This window comes from Ovis aries, chromosome 9, assembly GCF_016772045.2.
Source record: "Ovis aries strain OAR_USU_Benz2616 breed Rambouillet chromosome 9, ARS-UI_Ramb_v3.0, whole genome shotgun sequence".
Classification (NCBI taxonomy): domain Eukaryota; kingdom Metazoa; phylum Chordata; class Mammalia; order Artiodactyla; family Bovidae; genus Ovis; species Ovis aries.
Window position 1 is genome coordinate 30,790,469 of NC_056062.1, and position 20,983 is coordinate 30,811,451.

Sequence of the window (20,983 nt, forward strand, 5' to 3'; positions counted from 1 at the left end):
TGTTCTGGCACCATTACCACATGTGGTCACAATAACAAAAAAGGGGAAAATACAAAAAAATTATATATATATATATATATATATATTCATTATGCAAAATAAAATTCTGTACTGAAATGTTGCTTAGCTTATTTGAAAAATAACAGAGCAGGATGCCTCTGATTTATGGGAAATTGTGGCTTGGCGTTTCTCTCATTTTGAAGAATTTTTAGACTTTCCCTCATATTTAATTATTTAGAAAATTGAAGAATACCAAAGAAAGATTTTGTCCCACTGAGAAAAATCTCAGTATTATACAGTACGTATTACTCTCTTTTTTCACAGAAAAATAGAAACAGATTTATAACTCTTTCCAATCTACCTCTCAAACAGCCAGAATGGCGAGGATCAACCTGGCAGAATGACAACCAAAATTGTTCTTCTAATAGAATGTATATTCTGGGGGTAAATACTGAAACAAACAATGAAATAATCAAGAAAATGAGTAAGATAACTTCAAAGTTTTAAGCTATGAAGGAAATAAAATAATGCAGTGTAATAGAGTGTAATAGAGAATTGAGAGCATTCATTTTCTATTTCTGCATAACAAATTCCCAGAAATCTTGCAATGTAACATGATTTATCAACTCATAATTTTCCTAGATCTGGAATCTGGGCATGAGTTAGCCAGGCAATCTGTTCAAGGTCTCATCAAGTTGAAATCAGGATGCAAACTAGAGTTACAGTTTCATGTGGAGCTCAGGATCTTCTTCCAAACACATTAGTGTTGATGGCAGAGTTCAGTTCCTTGCAATTGTAGGACTAAGGTCCTAATTTCTTACTGGCTGTTGGCCAGAAGTAATCTCAGCATCGTTGAGGCCACCCTGAGGCTTATGTCATTTGACAATTTTTGTAGACTCTCTTACAAAATGATTTTTTGTTTCTTCCATATAAACAGATGGATATTTCTGCTTTCACAGGACTTGCTTGATTATGTTAAGGCCACCCAGAATAACTGACCTTTGGATTAACTTATAGTCAACTTTTTAGGAACTTGAATTATATCTGCATACTGTGTGTGCTAAGTTGCTTCAGTCCTATCAGACTGCAATGCTATGGACTGTAGCCCACCAGGCTTCTCTGTCCAAGGGTTTCTCCATGCAAGAATACTGGAGTGGGTTGCCATGCCCTCCTCCAGGGGCTCTTCCCAACCCAGGGACCAAATCCACATCTCATATCTTCTGAATTGGCACAGGGGGGTTTTACCACTAGTGCCACCTGGGAAGCCTACATCTGCATACTCCCTCATGCCAAATAACATGGCATTAATCCTGACAGTTATATTCTGATATATTCACAGATCTTATCCACCCTCAAAGAGAGTGGATTATACATGGATATGAGTAATTGTTAGTCATCTTAAATTTCTGACTACGACAGAGGTAAGCCCATAACTTTTAACTAGCATAGCCAAGAAAGACTTCCTAAGGAAGTCATATTTGAGTTGAAACTTGAATTTTGGGAAACAGTCATATAATAATCATAGAAAAAATATTCCAGCAGAAGAAATGACTTGTGTGAAAGCTCTGTCTTTGGAGATAACTTTGTAGATACAGGAAACATAAAGCCCAAGTGCCAAGGGAAGAAAGATAATGTCATGGAGGAGCTTCAATTTTTAAGATATTTAATGGGCCACATTACATGATTCTAATGAAATTTGAATTCAATAGGAAGTTCAGTAGGAAATATTAGGATGATTTAAGCAGTAAAGTACCATGATCTATTTCCTTATAAATTTCAAAATCTTTCAGGTTGCTTTTCATGAGTACATTTTATATTTGGTAATTTAAAGTGCTCACAAAGTTCAATTACTTAGATGCAATGAAAACATCCTTTGAAAAACAATAAATACCAACACTCATGAAAGAAGATATAAGTAACAAGTATAGTACTATACTTATTTTAAAAATTGACTTGTAGTAGAAAAAAAAAAAAAAAAAACCTTTGCATAAGAGAACTCTAGGCCAAGCTGATTTAATAGTGAATTATACCAAGTATTTAAGAAAGAAAAAGCATAATTCTTCAAAAATTCATCCAGAAATTTTAAGAAAGAATACATCCAAATCATTCTGTAAGATAGTGTACTTTGCATGCCAAACCCAGACAAAGAAATTATGAGAAAGAAATTACAAGCTTGCGTTTCTTATGAATATATATCCAAAGATTCTTAATGCAGTTTTGTTAAGTCAAATCACATATAAAAAGGATAATACATCATGATCAAAATTGTTCTATCACACTAATGCCAGATTGGTTTAATATTTTAATAATTGACTTTATCAATTTAATTAACCACATTAACAGGCTAAAAAATGTGACTCTCTCAGTAGGTGTAGGGAAAAATGTATCATAATCCAGTATTGATTCCTAGAAAAAGAGTGTCATAAACCTAGAAACAGAAGTCATATTCCTTAGTCTAATAAAGGGCATTTGTGAAAATCATAGAATTCATACCACACTTAATGATAAAATATTCAAATGATTTTCCTTGAAAGTTAGGAATGGACAAAGATATTCAGTCTTATCATTCCTATTCAATATTGTAATAGATGTTTTAGCCAGTGCGGTAAGAAAAAGATAATGACTTGAGTGACTATATATATATATATATATATATATAAATAAAATAAATGCTTGAATTCTTCTCTTTCCTGAAGATCACCAGCTTGTTTAGATGTGCATGTATGACATTCAGTCTTCTTTAGAATAAGGTTGGCCTTGGCCTCACCCTTATTGGGTGAAATGAAATGAAACATTATTATGTTTTTCCTTAAATAGCTGAGGTAAAGGTAGAGGAGAAGGAAAGAAAATGGTGCATGGTGGATGACAGTGGAACTTGCTGGTAAGAAAAGCGCATTTATTTTCTTATTTCCAGCAGCTATGCTGCTGGACATCATTTAGTATTTCAAAGATACTTTATCTTTTGTCTCCTGTTTTTTAAAAAAAAGCAAACAGTATTTATTAAATTTAGACTGAAAGTTCAGTTCAGTTCAGTTAGTTGCTCAGTTGTATCTGACTCTCTGCAACCCCATGGACTGCAGCACTCCAGGCCTCCCTATCCATCGCCAACTCCCTGAGTTTACTCAAACTCATGTCCATTGAGTCAGTGATGTCAGCCAACCATCTCATCCTCTGTCATCCCCTTCTCTTCCCACCTTCAATTTTTCCCAGCATCAGGACCTTTTCCAATGAGTCAGTTCTTCACATCAGGTGGCCAAAGTACTGGAGTTTCAGCTTCAACATCAGTCCTTCCAATGAATATGCAGAAATGATTTCCTTTAGGATGGACCGGTTGGATCTTCTTTCAGTCCAAGGGACTCTTAAGAGTCTTCTCCAAACCACAGTTCAAAAGCATCAATTCTTCAGCACTCAGCTTTCTTCACAGTCCAACTCTCACATCCATACATGACTACTGGAAAAACCATAGCCTTGACTATATGGACCTTTGCTGGCAAAGTAATGTCTCTGCTTTTTAATATGTTGTCTAGGTTGGTCATAACTTTTCTTCCAAGACTAAAAGTATTAGTGTATAAAAGTTATTCATATTATTTTTAATCTTATTTAATCATATCTATCCTATAATGTAGGCATTACTAACTTATATTTCATTTTCTAACTTTAATGTGGCAGAGATCATAAGTGGCATAGCTATAACTTGATCCCAGTTCCTTTGATTTCAATTCCCTTTCATGTTCTCATACACAAACATCTTGCTACCTATGTCAGTGTTTTGGGCTTTCTCCAGCCAAAATTTTAAATATGGATAATTGCTGCTTCAAATATAGCTGTATTAAAGCAGTTTTTAACTTAAATGAACTAGAAAATATATATTAAGTCATATATATGTGGATTTTGCAATATCCTTTCATTTTCAGCCTTAAATAGAATCTTTAAAGTAGAATGTTTTTATATCCCCTTGCTTTTTTTATCCTACAATTTTTATAAATATCCTTGGTCTGTGTTCTACCTCTAATAGCCTAGGAATATAATACAGAAGATATAAATTATACATTGGATATCATAATATTATAGAGCACTCCAGGTGGCCTGGTGGATCAAACACAAGATAAAGTGTCAAGAAATTTGAGTGAAGTAACTCTTGCTATTACAATGCTTAATTTTTCTTTCTTCTGTTTTTTTCTCTATATTCCTTTTCTTTCCATTTTTTCCTTATTTTTAAAACTGCATAAGCCTTCTCTCCAGGCAACTTCTTTAACTAGTATCATTTCCTCAGCTCCATCCGTTAGGAAATCGGCCAGTAAAAACACTCTGACTTCATTCTCTGATTTTACCATGAGAAATTTTTCATTTTCTCCAAAATATCTCCCTCTTGAGCCTGTCTTTCAAACAATCCTTGTTAATGTAAATAACTGACAAAGCAACAAGCATACCAGGCATTTAGGAAGATGATAAATAAACTAAATATATATATTAGCTTTGCTTCCATTTCTATTGCCTTGAAAATTTTATGTCATAATCTTCTCTGTCACTACATTATGAGCTAAATGCAAAAGGAAGAAGGGAAACAGTTGCTTTTAGCACTTATTATTTGCCCTTTGCTTCAGATTTTTGCCTTGTAAGAAGAGATATTGATGATTTTGAATAATATAAAAATAGTTTCATAGACTAGAATCAGTGGGCCAACTAGTAGACTTAAAAGACATGAATGGATTTGTTAAGACTATATTCAAAGTACACAGACACTATATGCAATTTATTTCTTATAGAACTTACAATTCTCTTAATTTCTATTATATGAATTTAACAGATAACAGAGAACCAGAGACTCAAAGAAAATCATCCAAATGAGTAAATGCCAATGCTAAAATTGGAAATTTTAGGTCTCTCTGACATCAAAAACTCTTATTAGCAACATGATCTTTGACATGTGCTTTGAGCTTCAAATTTCTCAGCTGGAAAGGAAGGTGGATGGTGGTCACTCATTTCATTCTCAAGTATTTACTGAGTTATAAGCACAGAAATGACATGTAACCTAGTAAGGTGGCAAATATTCACATAATCATACTGGAAAATGAATAGCTAGAAACTGATTTCAGATATTCTGGAAGAGAGAAACGTGATTCTACATTTTATCCCCATGTACACAAGAAATATTTGAAGTAGGGATGGTCAGGGAACACTTTCCTGAAAAATTTGGTTTTTAGTTCACATCTGGAGCATAAGAGGAAATTAACTAGACAGAGGGGGAGAGGGCGGGCAAGTTTCCCTTGGGAAGTCCTGAAAGAGAAAACAATGGGAGAAGGTGCTGGTGGTGAGAGGAGCACGGTTTTTTCAAGGACCTGAGCTTTGTCAATGGAACTGGATGAGGTATAAGAAAGGTTCCCACAACAAACTCTTTCTAACCAATATGGTTGTTCTGTGGCTTCAAGTCAAACAGAGGCAAAGCTAACCAGCGGAAAGTGCTTTGTAAATGAGAAATCACTATGTTGACGTGAAGATTTTTTGCTGATTTCTTACTTTAAAAGACTATAACATTTCCCCTAAACTATTCTTAGTCTTAGCTCTGAGTGGAGTCTTTTCATGGCATGAAATTGGGGTTTACGGAGGAGCTTCTGTTTCCACAGTGACAGAGCTGGAGACAATTCTTAACAGACGTTAGCTTAACACTTGTGTTGAAAATATGCTTCAAAGTATGAAATACGCAGCCTCTGGCTATTTCTAAAGAAGCTACCCTCTGACTGACAATTGTGCATTTGTAGGTTGATTGTAAATGTGGGCTTCTTTAGCTGAAGTGGGGAGAGCTAGGGAAATCCAATTGTTTCAGAAGCCAGAGGACAGAAAAGAATTCTCCCCACTGCTAAGTGAAGGAAGAACAGGAGAGAAATGTGTAAGCTGGTGACTGATGGGTTGGTAGGTGAGTTTTCCTGCGGCGAAAGACAACAAATGTCTGTCTAGTCAAAGCTATGGATTTTCCAGCAGAGATATTACTTTGCCGACTAAGGTCCGTCTAGTCAAGGCTATGGTTTTTCCTGTGGTCATGTATGGATGTGAGAGTTGGACTGTGAAGAAGGCTAAGCTCCAAAGAATTGATGCTTTTGAACTGTGGTGTTGGAGAAGACTCTTGAGAGTCCTTTGGACTGCAAGGAGATCCAACCAGTCCATCCTGAAGGAGATCAGCCCTGGGATTTCTTTGGAAGGAATGATGCTAAAGCTAAAACTCCAGTACTTTAGCCACCTCATGCGAAGAGTTGACTCACTGGAAAAGACTCTGATGCTGGGAGGGATTGGGGGCAGGAGGAGAAGGGGACGCCCGAGGATGAGATGGCTGGGTGGCATCACCAACTTGATGGATGTGAGTCTGAGTGAACTCTGGGAGTTGGTGATGGATAGGGAGGCCTGGCGAGGTGCAATTCATGGGGTCGCAAAGAGTTGGACATGACTGAGCGACTGAATTGAATTGAATGTATGGAGGTGAGTGTTGGACAATAAAGAAGGCTAAATGCTGAAGAATTGATGCTTTTGAACTGTGGAGCTGGAGAAAACTCTTGAGAGTCCTTGCACAGCAAAGAGATCGAATCAGTCAATCCTAAAGGAAATCAACCCTGAATATTCATTGAAAGGACTGAAGTCAAAGCTGATGCTCTGATACTTTAGCCACCTGATGCAAAGAGCCATTGGAAAAGACCCTGATGCTGGAAAAGATTGAGAGCAGAAGAGGGTGACAGAGGATGAGATGGTTGGATGGCATCGCTGACTCTTTGGGCATGAATTTGAGCAAACTCCAATAGATAGTGAAGGACAAAGAAGCCCAACATTCTGTAATTCATGGGGTTGCAAAGAGTGGGACGCAGCTTAGCAACTGAACAGCAATAAGTAGGGAACAGATTTCCACCTGAAAGTCTCGTCCATCTTCCTCCCAGGTTTGCTGTCTAGTGAGGACTGCACTGCACCCTGTCTTCAGTGTCAGAGATGGGGATAGAGACTTGTCTCTTTCCTTAAAAAAAATTTTTTTAATTGGAGGATAATCGCTTTAGAATGGTGTTGGTTTCTGCCTTACAACAACTCAAATTAGCCATAAGTATATAATAATATCCAGGGCTTCCTAGTTGACAGCTAGTTGTAAAGTAATCCACCTGCTGATGCAGAAGGCATTAGAGACGTGGATTCAATCCCTGCATTGGGGAGATTCGCTGGAGGAGGGCATGGCAACCCACTCCAGTATTCTTCCCTGGAAATTTCCATGGACTGAGAAACGTGGCAGGCTATAGTCCATAGTGTAGCACAGAGAGACACGACTGAATTAACATAATACGCATGTAACCATGAAGCTGGTGACTGTGCTGTCCCTGTTGTATGTTAGATTAGACAATCTTCATTCCTTCAAAAGCTCTTCTTAGATCATATTCAATGTGTTAAATAGTGTGCTGAGGGTTTTAAGAAAAAAGATACAGGCTCTGTTTTAGGGAAGTACAGACATATTTGGGCTTCCCTGATATCTCAGTTGGTAAAGAATCTGCCTGTAATGCAGGAGACCCTGATTGGATTTCTGGGTCAGGAAGATCTGCTGGAGAAGGGATAGGAAACCCACTCAAGTATTCTTGGGCTTCCCTTGTGGCTCAGATGGTAAAGAATCCACCTGCAATATGGGAGACCTGGGTTCAATCCCTGGGTTGGGAAAATCCCCTGGAAAAGGGAAAGGCTACCCACTCCAGTATTCTTGCCTGGAGAATTTCACGGACTGTATAGTCCATGGGGTCGCAAAGAGTTGGACACGACTGAGTGACTTTCACTTTCACAGACATATTCAGTATACGTATGTGCTCAGTCGCTTCGGTCATGTCCGATTCTTTGCAACCCCTTGGGTCCTCCTCCAAGGGATCTTCCCGACCCAGGGATTGAACCCATGCCTCCTGCATCTGCTACACTGCAGGTGGATTTTTGTCCACTGAGCCACCTGGGAAGCCCATATTAAGTACACATGACATATACGCCACTACTTCTACTTTCATTCTCGTAGCAGACTTCATGAGTCATTTACAGAACAGAGTTCTCAGAAACTGTCTCAGCTTAATGTAACTGAGCACACAATTGGTTTGAATGGTAAAACTTTTTCTTCCAGTGTCACTGCAGAAATATTCATAAATATATTACTATGTTCCTACATTGTTTTTGAAGTCCACTGGATTGCCCAGTTTCTGCTACATGAATATACACACCAAGAAAGGATACGTTCTCTAACAATATTTTATTTTTCTCCTATAAGTCTTATATTCGGCATCCTAAGTGGTTTTCTGCCACAAATGCCCAATTTCTGACATTTCTAGTGCCTTTCACATTGTGAAATCTGCAAATGACTTTAAGAAAGAGTTGCATGGGTATTAAAGACAAGTGTTTTGTTTCTGGTATGAGGATTACAATCTCTTTCATTCAAGTGTGTCTTCAGCGAGAATTTATGGAGTGCTTTGAATATTCATTGGAAGGACTGATGCTGAAGCTGAAGCACCAATACTTTGGCCACCTGATGTGAAGAACTGACTCATCGGAAAAGACCCTGATGCCGGGAAAGATTGAAGTCAGGAGGAGAAGAGGATGACAGAGGATTGAGATGGTTGGATGGCATCACCAACTCGATGGACATGAGTTTGAGCAAGCTTCAGGAGCTGGTGAAGGACAGGGAAGCCCGGCGTGCTGCAGTCCATGGGGACGTAAAGAGTCGCACAGAGTCGTACATGACTGAGTGACTGAACTGAATTTGTGTATATTGGACACTGCAGTTTTGGGGACAATGAGAAACCATTTTTGACATCAGTTTAATGAAGGAGATGTGTATGAAAATAAAGACCAATCATAACAAAGCAAGGCTGGAGGAACATACAAAGTTCTAGCGAATCCAGGAAAGAAAAAGATTAATTCTGCCGGCAATCATCATAAAATGTGTCAAAAGGAAGGAATATTTGAGCTGGATCTTGAAGGGTAAGTGGAGTGCTGTAGACTGAGAGGATGTGCAGTAGCTTTTTAAGGAAAAGAATGATAGGAGAGCTGAATACACTGAGGTCTGAAAATGCATTATACAAAACAAGGCTGATAAAATTGTTTGGGCTAGATTATGAACAGACTTAAATTCCAGGTTCATAATACTATAAATGAAAAAGCAAATAATATCCCTGACTTGTTTATTAACATTATTTCCATTTTGTGTATTTTCTAGGCTGATTAAATGTCCACAAGCCAAGGAACTATTGTTTCTTGACACTAAATGCCCTAGTTCATCAACATGGGAAATCTTTTGTGACCTCCCAGAAAGAAAAGGAAAAGCAGGAAAGGAGGAAGGAGGGGAAAAGGAAAGGAGGGAGAGAGGAATGGAGAGAAAGTGAGAGTGATGAAGATAGAGAGAAATCATAACTAAAGGAAAAAGACAAAGAGGAGAAAGTAGAGCGGGAAAGAAAAAGTAAGAAATCATTTGGGTTCACTGCCAATAAGAGTTAGGAAAGCTGATTTCTTAAGATAAACTGAAGTAAAACAAAATATGCTCCATATGTTGAAACTGTATACTTAGTCTGAGATAAACAAAAACATGTTTGGAGAATAGCTGCCATAATTAAAAAGAAATTAAAAGAAAGAAAGAAAAACCATCTGGGTATAAATATATATATTTAAACACACACACAGACAAAAACACACAGTGATTCCAAAACTTGAAGTTTTTCTTGATTTAAGTAAACTCTCCTGTTGCAAAAAGGCATTGCATCAGTTTTTGCCCAAACGCCGAGCACCCCATGTTCCACACTGGAGCTCTACAGAGCTCCTCAGCATTACTCAAACACGAGAAGACCTTTCCAAAGCCTGTCCTTTGCTCCTGCTTTCTTCCCTACTATGAATGCACTTTTCCTTTTGGCTGACTCCAACTTACTCCCGAGTGCCCAACTCAGATGTCTCCTACTCCCAACAGTATGCCAGACACCCAACAAGGTTGATGATGTCTTATTCATCTGAGAACTTTAGCATGTCTATCAGTTTCCTGTGGCTGCTGTAATAAAATACTGCAAACTGGGTGTCTTAACAAAATAGTTTGTTGTTTCACAATTCTGGAGGCTAGAAGTCTGATACCAGGTTCAAAATCAGGTTTGGGTACATCTAACGCTTACTCCTTGGAAGAAAAGTTATGACCAACCTAGATAGCATATTCAAAGGCAGAGACATTACTTTGCCGACTAAGGTCTGTCTAGCCAAGGCTATGGTTTTTACAGTGGTCATATATGGATGTAAGAGTTGGACTGTGAAGAAGGCTGAGTGCTGAATAATTGATGCTTTTGAACTGCGGTGTTGGAGAAGACTCTTGAGAGTCCCTTGGACTGCAAGGAGATCCAACCACTCCATTTTGAATGAGATCAGCCCTGGGATTTCTTTGGAAGGAATGATGCTAAAGCTGAAACTACAGTTCTCTGGCCACCTCATGCAAAGAGTTGACTCATTGGAAAAGACTCTAATGCTGGGAGGGATTGGGGGCAGGAGGAGAAGGGAACGACAGAGGATGAGATGGCTGGATGGCATCACGGACTCAATGGACGTGAGTCTGAGTGAACTCCGGGAGTTGGTGATGGACAGGGAGGCCTGGTGTGCTGCGATTCATGGGGTTGCAAAGAGTCGGACACGACTGAGCCACTGAACTGAACTGAACTGAACTGAACTGAAGGACTTTGAGGGAGAGTGTAGTCTACAATGTCCTTCTAGCTTCTAATGATGGCTGGCAATGTTTTGTATTCTTTGGACTATAGTTACATCACTCCAATCTCAGGCTTCATCTTCACATGGTGTTCTCCTTGTGTCTCTTGTCTTCAGGTGGCCACCTTCTTGTAAGGACACCAATTGTGTTGGGTTAGGGCCCCATTCTATTCCAGTATGATGTGGTTTTAATTTATAAGTCACATCTAAGACCAGCTTATTTCCAAAAGACTTTAATTCACTTTCTGAGGTAATGGGGAGTAGAACTTCAACTTATCCTTTGAGGGACATAATTCAACTCATAGCAACAAGACTACTCCACATCTGGTTTCACTGAAAAACTCAGATGCTTGCCTGTTTGTGTCCCCAATCCCCAAAGAAGTTGATAAGAAACTGCTTTTCAAGAAATATATAGATATATATGTGTATACTGCTGCTGCTGCTAAGCCACTTCAGTTGTGTCCGATTCTGTGTGACCCCATAGATGGCAGCCCACCAGGCTCCCCCGTCCCTGGAATTCTCCAGGCAAGAGCACTTCAGTGGGTTGCCATTTCCTTCTCCAATGCATGAAAATGAAAAGTGAAAGTGAAGTCGCTCAGTCGTGTCCGACCCTCAGTAACCCCATGGACTGCAGCCTTCCAGGCTCCTCCATCCATGGGATTTTCCAGGCAGGAGTATTGGAGTGGGGTGCATTGCCTTCTCTGATATATGTGTATACATACATATATATATATATATGTATATATATATATATATAGTTTCCCTGACTCAGCATAGTTAATTTAATAAATTCATAGTTCATATCTTCCAAATTGAGTTAGAGTATTTCTTATTAAGGCTACAAGGAAGGGACTTCCCTGGTAGTCCAGTGGTTAAGAATCCACCTTCCAATGCCTTCCAAGGCAGATGATGTAGGTTTGATCCCTGGTTGGGGAACTAATATCCCCCAGGCTGAGGGACAACTAAGCCTGTTCTTCACAACTGCTGAGCCCAGACACCCTAGAACCCACATGCCTCAACTGAGACTAGATGCAGTCAAAGCTCAAAGGAGGTTAGGAGGCAGTTAAATCTACACTTAAGGGAAAACATAGAGCACATGGTGACATCCTTTTCATTACACTCCTCAAAGAGATATTGTCTGTTAAAGTGGGCAATGTGGCACAGGAAAACCCTCACCTGGAGTCATCTAAAGGGATGAGATCCCTGAGAAAAAAAGACCCATGTGTAAGTGTAGTTCTATGTAGGTCACTATACAGTATTGATACTATCACTTCTCCTCTGTTTGCCTCAGCTTATCCTCAGAAGATGAGAGTTAGACAAGAAAGAGTGATTTTAAAATTTAAAGAAGCATAAGAACTCTTTTCAAATGAAATCTTTCTCAAAGCCCTAGCTTAAATAGCAGATTTTTGTGAGGCTGCCTAAGACCAGGTGAAGAAACTGAGCCTGAATGTCACTGGATTAGTCATCCCCAGGATGATTTCTCCACAAGAAGTTCCAAAGAATTCTGGAAACACAGATTTAAAACTACTCAATCATATGAAAGTCTTTGGTACATAGTATATATACTATATATAGCATATAGCTTTGGTATATAGTCACAGACATAGGTGGTCATCCATTTGAAAAAAAGGAAAGAAGAAATAGGAAGAGAGAACAAAAGGGAGGGAGAGGAGAGGAAGGAGAAGAGGGAAGAAGAAGAAAAATGGAAAACGTATCAGAAAATAAGATACTAGGGGGGAAAATTGTAAAGAGGGCCAAAGATCTTGAACGAAACTTTTCATAGCCATAAAAATATCCTCTCCAATTTTGTCTTGGTACTCATATAGTAAGTTCTAAGTTAAGTTAGCCTTATTTTGCACACGCACATTGTTGCTTTTAGCCACATTGTAACTGTATGATCACAGAGGCAATACAGTCTGAAGGGGAAACAGACAATGAGGACAACTACATGCAAACTTCAACCAGTGGGTCCAAAGAAGACGGGTTTGCTGCACTCAAGTTAGTCGTATCTAAAGTAACTTTACCATAACTACTTTGCATTTTAGGCCCCAGCAGTCATAAACTGTGTTCCCAGGGAACAGTTTGTTGTAGGCTTCTTTTCCTTGGTGAATGCTAAACCTTCATTTTGACGTAAACATCTCTTATCTTCAACCTGTATTCTTCTTTCCAAATGTAACTTAACCTTCTTTAGAAGCCTTCTCTGAATGCCCATGTCCAATTAACTTCACTCTCCTATGTGTGCCTCTGTGTATCATCTGTATCTTGATAGAACTGATACCTCTGTCCTATCACTCTGAATTGTAGTCTATTCAATTGCTGCTTATGTACAAATAATGAGTTCTTTCTTTTGTTTCTCAGTGCCCCTGTCCCAGCACTTATTCACTGTGCCAGGCACATGATGGGTGTTGTAAATGGTTGCTGAATGCATGAGTTAACGTAAAGGAGAGTCTGTTTCAAACTGTTCTAAAGTTTTCAGGTAATCTTGGAAAAGCATCAAGATGAGAGTGGGCATACTGTGAATGTCAGTATTCTATTTAATTTGTACAAGAGAAATGAAATATTGCAGTCAAATGTCTAGTGGCTTTATATTCCCAATTCAACAGTCATGAAGAGAGAACACAGAAAATGACCTTTTTTTTTTTTTTCCAAACTTATCTTGGAAATTAGCCCAAGAGCCAAATGTTTTATTTTAATGGTATGTTTCTTCTCTCAGACCACAACTAGTAAACATTTCAGATCACACATACATACAATGTTTGTTTGTGTTTACTGTAATTCCCTATGCAACTCCAGATGCTTGGACCATTTAGGCATCTAATACATGTTTGATGAATTAAATAAATGAAGGGACCCTTGAATAAAATTAGCTTAGATTCTGACATCCATTAGCAAGCTGTTACCAGTTTTCATCTGTCTAGTTTAAATGTAGGCCGTCCATTTGGAGAGAGGGAATGAAAAAACACGGTACAAAGGACTGATCTGTTCAATGTTTTTGAATCAATAATTAAAATATAATCACTTATGAAACATTTGCTACAACATGATGGAGAATACTGGATCCTGACTTTAGCTTTGTCCCCATAATGCTATGTGAGATTAACATTTTTACCTAACAAGATTGAGCTTGGTTCCACCTACATTAATATATTCAGACTTTATGGGACAAAGATCATATTTTCTTTAAGTCTGATACAGTCTAGTATGATTCTGATATGATTATATATGTGATTGGTCCATGACAATATGTGTACATCCCAGGGAGCCTTTTAATTTGGTATCTTTGGTAGACAGGCATCATCTTAAAGTTTTCCTTTAAAGAAATAAAATATTGTTTCTTTGATTAATTTCTAGGGAAAGTTGTTGGAAAAAGTTCATCCTCTGTGCCTCAGGCAACATACCTCTGGCTCCATACTTCTATTGAACTCTGTATTCAAAAGATGTCATTAAGTGTAGACCTTCTTAGAGGAAAGTTTTATTGAATATGATTTGAAAGTAGAATATGGCTCTTGGAATGGGAATGGCAAAAGATCTTACTTCCTACCTTATCAAATGTTTCTTCCAATTACGTATCATATTGCCCTGAGAATTCTGGCAAATTAAGCATTCTTTACCTCCTTACACTCCCCACTCACTTTTAAAATTATTTCCTTGATTGATGTCAGAGTGACATGCCATGTCTGATCATGTATTTATAAAGCAGCTTACAGCTCAGAGTGCTTTCATATGCATTATCTTGATGGAGCCTCACAAGTCTTAGGAGATGTAGCTCATGAAATGGATAGCTGCTTGTTTCTCAAATAGGAAATTGAGGCTCAGAGCTTTCAAGCTTTATGAAAGGATAGATAATGAAAACAGATGGAATTGTGCCTTGAATCGGAGCATTTGATTTCTGGTTCAAGGGTTATTGACTATGCCTTAGTGCTTTAATGGGAATTCAAGAAACGGCTTTCCTCATTCATACATTCTTTCTTCCAATATATTTACTGAACATCTATTATTTGCAGGTATTATGTCTGGTGTTGGTGTTATAATGGGAATCAAGGCAAACCCCTTTATTTCATTGAGTTTTTAATAAGGGAGAAAAAGAGACAATTATAAAGCTTACTATCTCACTCAGAAAAGTACATAAACAAACACAGCCACTAACTGGAGGGACTCACCACTTTTGTCACTGTTTGGATAAATCAAGCAAAAGAAGGTATGCTTCAGACTGGTCCAGTGATTAAGACATCGCCTTCTAATACAGAGGACATGGGTTTGATCCATGGTCAGGGAATTAAGGGCTTCCCTAGTGGCTCAGAAGCAAAGAATCTGCCTGCAATGCAGGAGGCATGGGTTCATCCCTGGGTTAGGAAGATCCCTTGGAGGAGGAAATGGCCACCCATTCCAATATTCTTGCCTGGAGAATCCCAAGGATAGAGGAGACTGGCGGGCCATAGGGTTGCAAAGACTTGGACACGACTGAAGTGACTGAACGCAGATGCCTGCAGGAACTCAGATCACGTGTGCTGTGGGGCAACTAAGCCTGCAACTGAGCCTGACTCTCTGCAGTAACACAGGTAGGCAGAAGCCTACATGCCACAGCAAGGGCCCAGGTGCTGCAACGAGGACCTGATGAAGCCAGATCAATCTTTTTAAATCAAAAAAGAAAGATAAGCTTCACCTGTGAACTGCAGTCTCATAAACTGTGCGTTCTTCTGATTTAATTCACTGACCAACTGGAGAAAATGTAACACACTAGGTGTAATCAATGCTTCTGAATTGTGGTGCTGGAGAAGATTCTTGAGAGTCCCTTGGAGACTGCAAGGAGATCAAATCAGTCAACCCTAAAGGAAATCAACCCTGAATATTCGTTGAAAGAACTGATGCCAAAGCTGAAGCTTCAATACTTCAGCCACCTGATGGGAAGAACTGACTCAGAAAAGACTCTGATGCTGGGAAAGATTGATGGCAGGAGGAGAACAGGACGACAGAGGATAAGATGGTTGGATGGCATCACTGGCTCAATGGACATGAGTTTCAGCAAACTCCAGGAGATAGTGAAGGACAGGGAGGCCTGGTGTTGCAAAGAATCGGACATTACTTAACAACTGAACAACAACCAACCATACAGCAAGTACCCAGGCCTGGGAATAAATCAGTGTGATAAGTTTCCTTTTCTGCTTGGAAATTTTTATTTCTATAGGACTTTCAGTAACAAAAGAACAGTATGCCTCTTGAGTACCAAAAGTAAGGAAATTTGGAGGACTACCCAAAAATTACTGCATTGAATGACTCTTTTTCAAGGCAGCCACAGATAAAAGAAGTTGTGTTCATCCCTGCTCTTTCAAAATTGTGTCCTCCAAATTGTTCTCCCATAAGAGACATCAGGAGTTTCCTCATTTCACGGTTTCAACTTGTCCAATTCCTCTCTTGATAATTCTTAAATCAGTGTAGAAACTACTTGTAATCATTGTAAGTATTCTTGGGTATAAGAAAATGGTGGCAAACATTTCCTCCTAACAAGAAGGAACTATTTTAAAGAATGTGTAAGGAAGACAAAAATGGAAGTTATTATTTGGATTACTACTTGTAGTGGCTTTATTTCACTCAACTGAAGGTAAGTCCAATCATGGGAAAGAGCAAGCTACTATAATTGGGGGAAGAACATCTCAGAATTATATCAGAACTGGAACATTTTGATGGAAGAATTTTAAAATGATATGCTGAGAAAGAGGACCAAACTCTCAATCCTTCTTTCCCCCGCCTTCTCCCCTTTGGCCTTTGGGGAGATGCAGGTGCCAGCTAGTATATATAGAATGAATAACTAGCAAGGTCCTACTGTAGAGCACAGGGAATTATATTCAGTATCCTGTCATAAATCATAATGGGCAAGAAATGAAAAATAACCTATTTGTATAACTGAATTACTTTGCTGTATAGCAGAAATTAATACAACATGGTAAATCATCTATATTCAATAAAATAGAAAAGAAAAAAAAGAAAGACACACAATACTTCACCGTTAAGGACAAGACACAGTTTATCATGTAACTGAATGCGATAAAGATATTCTAGGGATCTCTGAGATCAACTGGATTATTCATGTGGTTGATTCCCCCGATAAAAGCTTTTGTGATTCCAATTTTAGTATATGTGCTGCCAAAGTCAGCACTTCTTTTGTGATTCCAAATGGACAGATATTTATCTTCACTAGGTTTTTACATAGTGTAACTGGTATTCATCAAATTTTCTTCCTTCCAGGCTATGAAACAGAACATGCAGTACTTGGGCAGCCTGCAGTAAAAGACTAGCTTGTCTGATTTATTGAATTTCTTAGGTTTGATTTTTCACACAGTGAGCTGGGCCATTTGTCCTTGAGATAGTTTGGCATTTTGGGGAAAATCTGTATTGCAGGAGCATATGTTTGATTGACCATACAGTAGTACATTGTAGGCTGAAATTGACAAAATTGGACCACAGCTTGCTGCAAAGGCTTGTGTGGATGTCAGGGCCAGGCCAGTGTTTTGACAGCAGATGGAATTTGCAGGTAGCCTCTACGGTCATCTCAAGTTGCCAGAAAGGGTATGGAATACCCTTTTCATGGAAATTGAGCTGACATATGTGTACCACTGGTTCTCTGTAATTACCTACCACTTTCTGGACCAGACCCTCAGTTGCTATTCAAACTCAGCATGAAATATTTTTTATTTTTTGAAGAATCAGGCAGAGAAGACCTAAATATCACTGTTTTAAAAAGTGTATACACTTCCCATTTATTAACAGAAGCAAATGTCATTAACATTTAGAGTTGAGGGAAAAGCTTGAAGTTAATTTAAAATGTTGGAGGCACAGGACACTTCCCAGGTGGTGCAATGGTAAAAGAACACTCCTGCCAATACAAGAGACACTCGTTCAATCCCTGGGTTGGGGTAATCCCCTGGAGGAGGGCATGGCAACCCACTCTGTTATTCTTGCCTGGAAAATTCCATGGACAGAGGAGCCTGGCAGGCTGTGGTGCATGGTGTTGCAAAGAGTTGGACATGACTGAGCCCGCATGAGACACAGGATGTGTAGAATGCAGCAATCTATCATTTTTATGTAACTTTATAAAAAGGGATGTTTTCAGTGAAAACAAAAGTGAATGTTCAGAGTAAAGCCATCTATATTACAGGTATTATCTAAATTCTTCTAATGTATTTACTTTTTATGAAACACTGATTATTTCATTTAAAAATATCTGCAGTGAGGAAAATGTCACAGAATAAATTCATATTACACTTTAAAAAAATTACTAATTGCATCTCTACTGTGTACAAGTGGTTACTCTAAGCCTGTGGGGAAAAGTGATCCAGAAATCAATCCATCCTCCCAGAAACCCTGTTACTGCAAAAAATCAAGCATCCCAGACTTCACCTTCATTTGGAAGATGCCATGTACCTGGCTCAAGAATGGAGGAGAAGCTAAAGATACCTTGGGATATTGGCTTGATATTTAAGAAAGTATTCAACTTTAAATCTTTTGATCAATTAGCAGACCACCTCCTGCTAAGGAGTGAAAACACACTCCTTCAAGGGCCATGTTTAGCAATTAATTGTAGATCTTACCAGAACCTGTTTTTCCTTATATCTTTCCTTATGTTTATGCCAAATTCCTTTTGCATTACTTTTCAATGGATGGTAGTTATTCTAATCCAAATGCTGTGCCCAGAATGGGAACCAACATTCCTACACCTTTTCTTTATCTTTTTATAACAGAACTTATTTTTAGAGCAGTTTTATGTTCAGGCAAAACTGAGTAGAAAGTACAGAGTTTCTATTATTTCCCCTACTCCTCCACCCCAGCCCCCCTAAACAGCCTTCCCTACCATCAACATTTCACACTGGAGTGGTACGTTTGTTACAATCATTGAGCCTATGCAACACTATAACAGAAATCCACGGTTTATATTAGGATACACTCATGGTGTTTACATTCTATGCATTTTGACAAGTACATTATGTTGTACTTACCGTCATAGCATCATACAGAATAACTTCGCTGCCCTAAAAATCCTGTGTTCTGTCTAGTCATTTCTCCAGCCCCCCTAACACTTGGCAAACACTGATTTTTTTTTTTTTTTTTTGGACTGCATCAAGTCTTAGGCATGGCACATAAGCTCTTAGTTGTGGCCCATGGAATCTATTTCCCTGACCTGGAATCAACCCAGGTCCCCTGCATTAGGAGCATGGGGTCTTAACCCCTGGACCACAGGGAAGTCCCAACCACTGATTTTTTTTTTTTCAGTCTTCAAACTTTTGCTTTTTCCAAGATGTCATAAATTTGGAATCATATAGGATGTGGCTTTTTCACTTAGTAATATGCATTTAAGTTTCTTTCATGTCTTTTCATGGCTTGATAGCTCATTTCTTTTTACTGCTGATTAATATCCTACTGTATGGATGTACCACAGTTTATTTATCCAATCACCAGCTGAAGGACATCTTAATTGCTTCCACATTTTGGCAATTATGAATAAAGTTGCTGTAAACATTTGTGTGCAGGTTTTTGTATGGACATAACTTTTCAACTGATTTGAATAAATACATACTAAGTATGGTGATCGCTGGATAGAATGATGCAAGATTATGTTTAATTAGGTAAGAAACTGACAACCAATTTTCTAATATGGCTGTACCATCTGACTTTCCCACTAGCAATAATTGAGTGTGCCTGTTGTTCCATCTCCTCTCCAACACTTGGTATTGTTAATGCTCCAGGTATTGGCCAATCTAAGAAGTATGTGCATGTGCTAAATTGCTTCAGTAGTGTCTGACGCTGTGTGATCCTATGGAATATGTGGTGGTATCCTACTGCTATTTTAAATGGGCTTGTTTGCCATCTGTATATCTTCTTCAGTGAGATATCATTTTATAGATTTTGCCCATTTTTTGGTCAGGTTTGTTCATTTTCTTATCACTGAATTGTAAGAGTTCTTTGCATATTTTAGGGAACAATCTTTATTGGATATATCTTTTGTAAACATTTTCTCCCAGTATGTGACTTGTCTTCTCATTCTATTGATCTTTTTTCTAATTATGTATATATATATATATATATATATATAAAATGATCATTTTTAGTGAATTTCTTACATTGTTGCTTCTGTTTTATGTTTTGGTATTTTGGCGCTGCAAGACATGTGGGATCTTAGCTCTTTGACCGGGGATCAAACCTTCATCCCCTGTGTTGGAAGGTGAAGTCTTAACCACTGGATCACCAAAGAAGTCCCTATGTATGCTTTCTATGTGCAGAAGAAACCTGGGTTCATTTTAGAAATTTGAGGTAATATAGAAAATTTAGATGTCAAAATTGATACCAAAAATATCCCCTGTGGTAATAGTCTTGTTATCTGGTCTATCACTAAAGAACTCTCAGCTTTACAGGAAGCTAAGTAATGTTCCCTTCCGGTAGGTCAGGAATACAGACAAACTAGGAGATCTCAGAATAAAAAGAATATTCCTGCAATGGTCAAGCTAAACCTGGAGAAGTAAACTGAGTAATGATTGTTTCTTGATATCTGTTGGCAAACTGATAGACAATTAGATATTTCTTACATATAAGTTGTAACCCCAGAGGATATATAAGATCTCCTGAAAATACAGCCTTTTTCTGAAGAAGTGAAGTTGCTCAGTTGTGTCTGACTCTTTGTGATCCCATGGACTGTAGCCTACAAGGCTCCTCTGTCCATGGAATTTTCCAGGCAAGAGTAATGGAGTGGGTTGCTATTTCCTTCTCCAGGGGATCTTCCTGAACCAGGGATCAAACCTGGGTCGCCCACTTTGCAGGCAGATGCTTTACAGTCTGAACCATCAGAGAAGCCCCTGAGTCTCAGTATAATTTAGGACCATTTTATTAACCACACACTGAGAAGTTCTTTGCGTATTAATCAGCAACTCTTATTGTACTCATATAAGTAAACAGGCAGATAAAAGAAAACACCAAATGAATCACACTGATTCAGACGATCATTAAATTAATAAATGCTGTGAAATCTTTGCCCTAGTGACAATAATTTGAACATAAGCAGATCTAATATCTGGCCTTGCTCTCATAGTAGGTGGTGGGATCCTAACATGCTATGTTAGAAAGGGGGCGGTTAGAGAAACACTTGCACGGTGAGACAAACCAAAACAAACAAAAAAGCACACAAAATGTATTATTCAGTCAATCATTGCTGCTGCTAAGTCACTTCAGTCGTGTCCGACTCTGTGCTACCCCATAGATGGCAGCCCACCAGGCT

General features: G+C 38.5%; 1 pseudogene; it reads left to right on the forward strand.

Annotated features, from left to right (window-relative positions):
- Positions 1-17,529, forward strand: part of LOC114116414 (metalloendopeptidase OMA1, mitochondrial-like) — a 60,536-nt pseudogene extending 43,007 nt beyond the window's left edge.
- Positions 17,530-20,983: the final 3,454 nt, after the last annotated feature.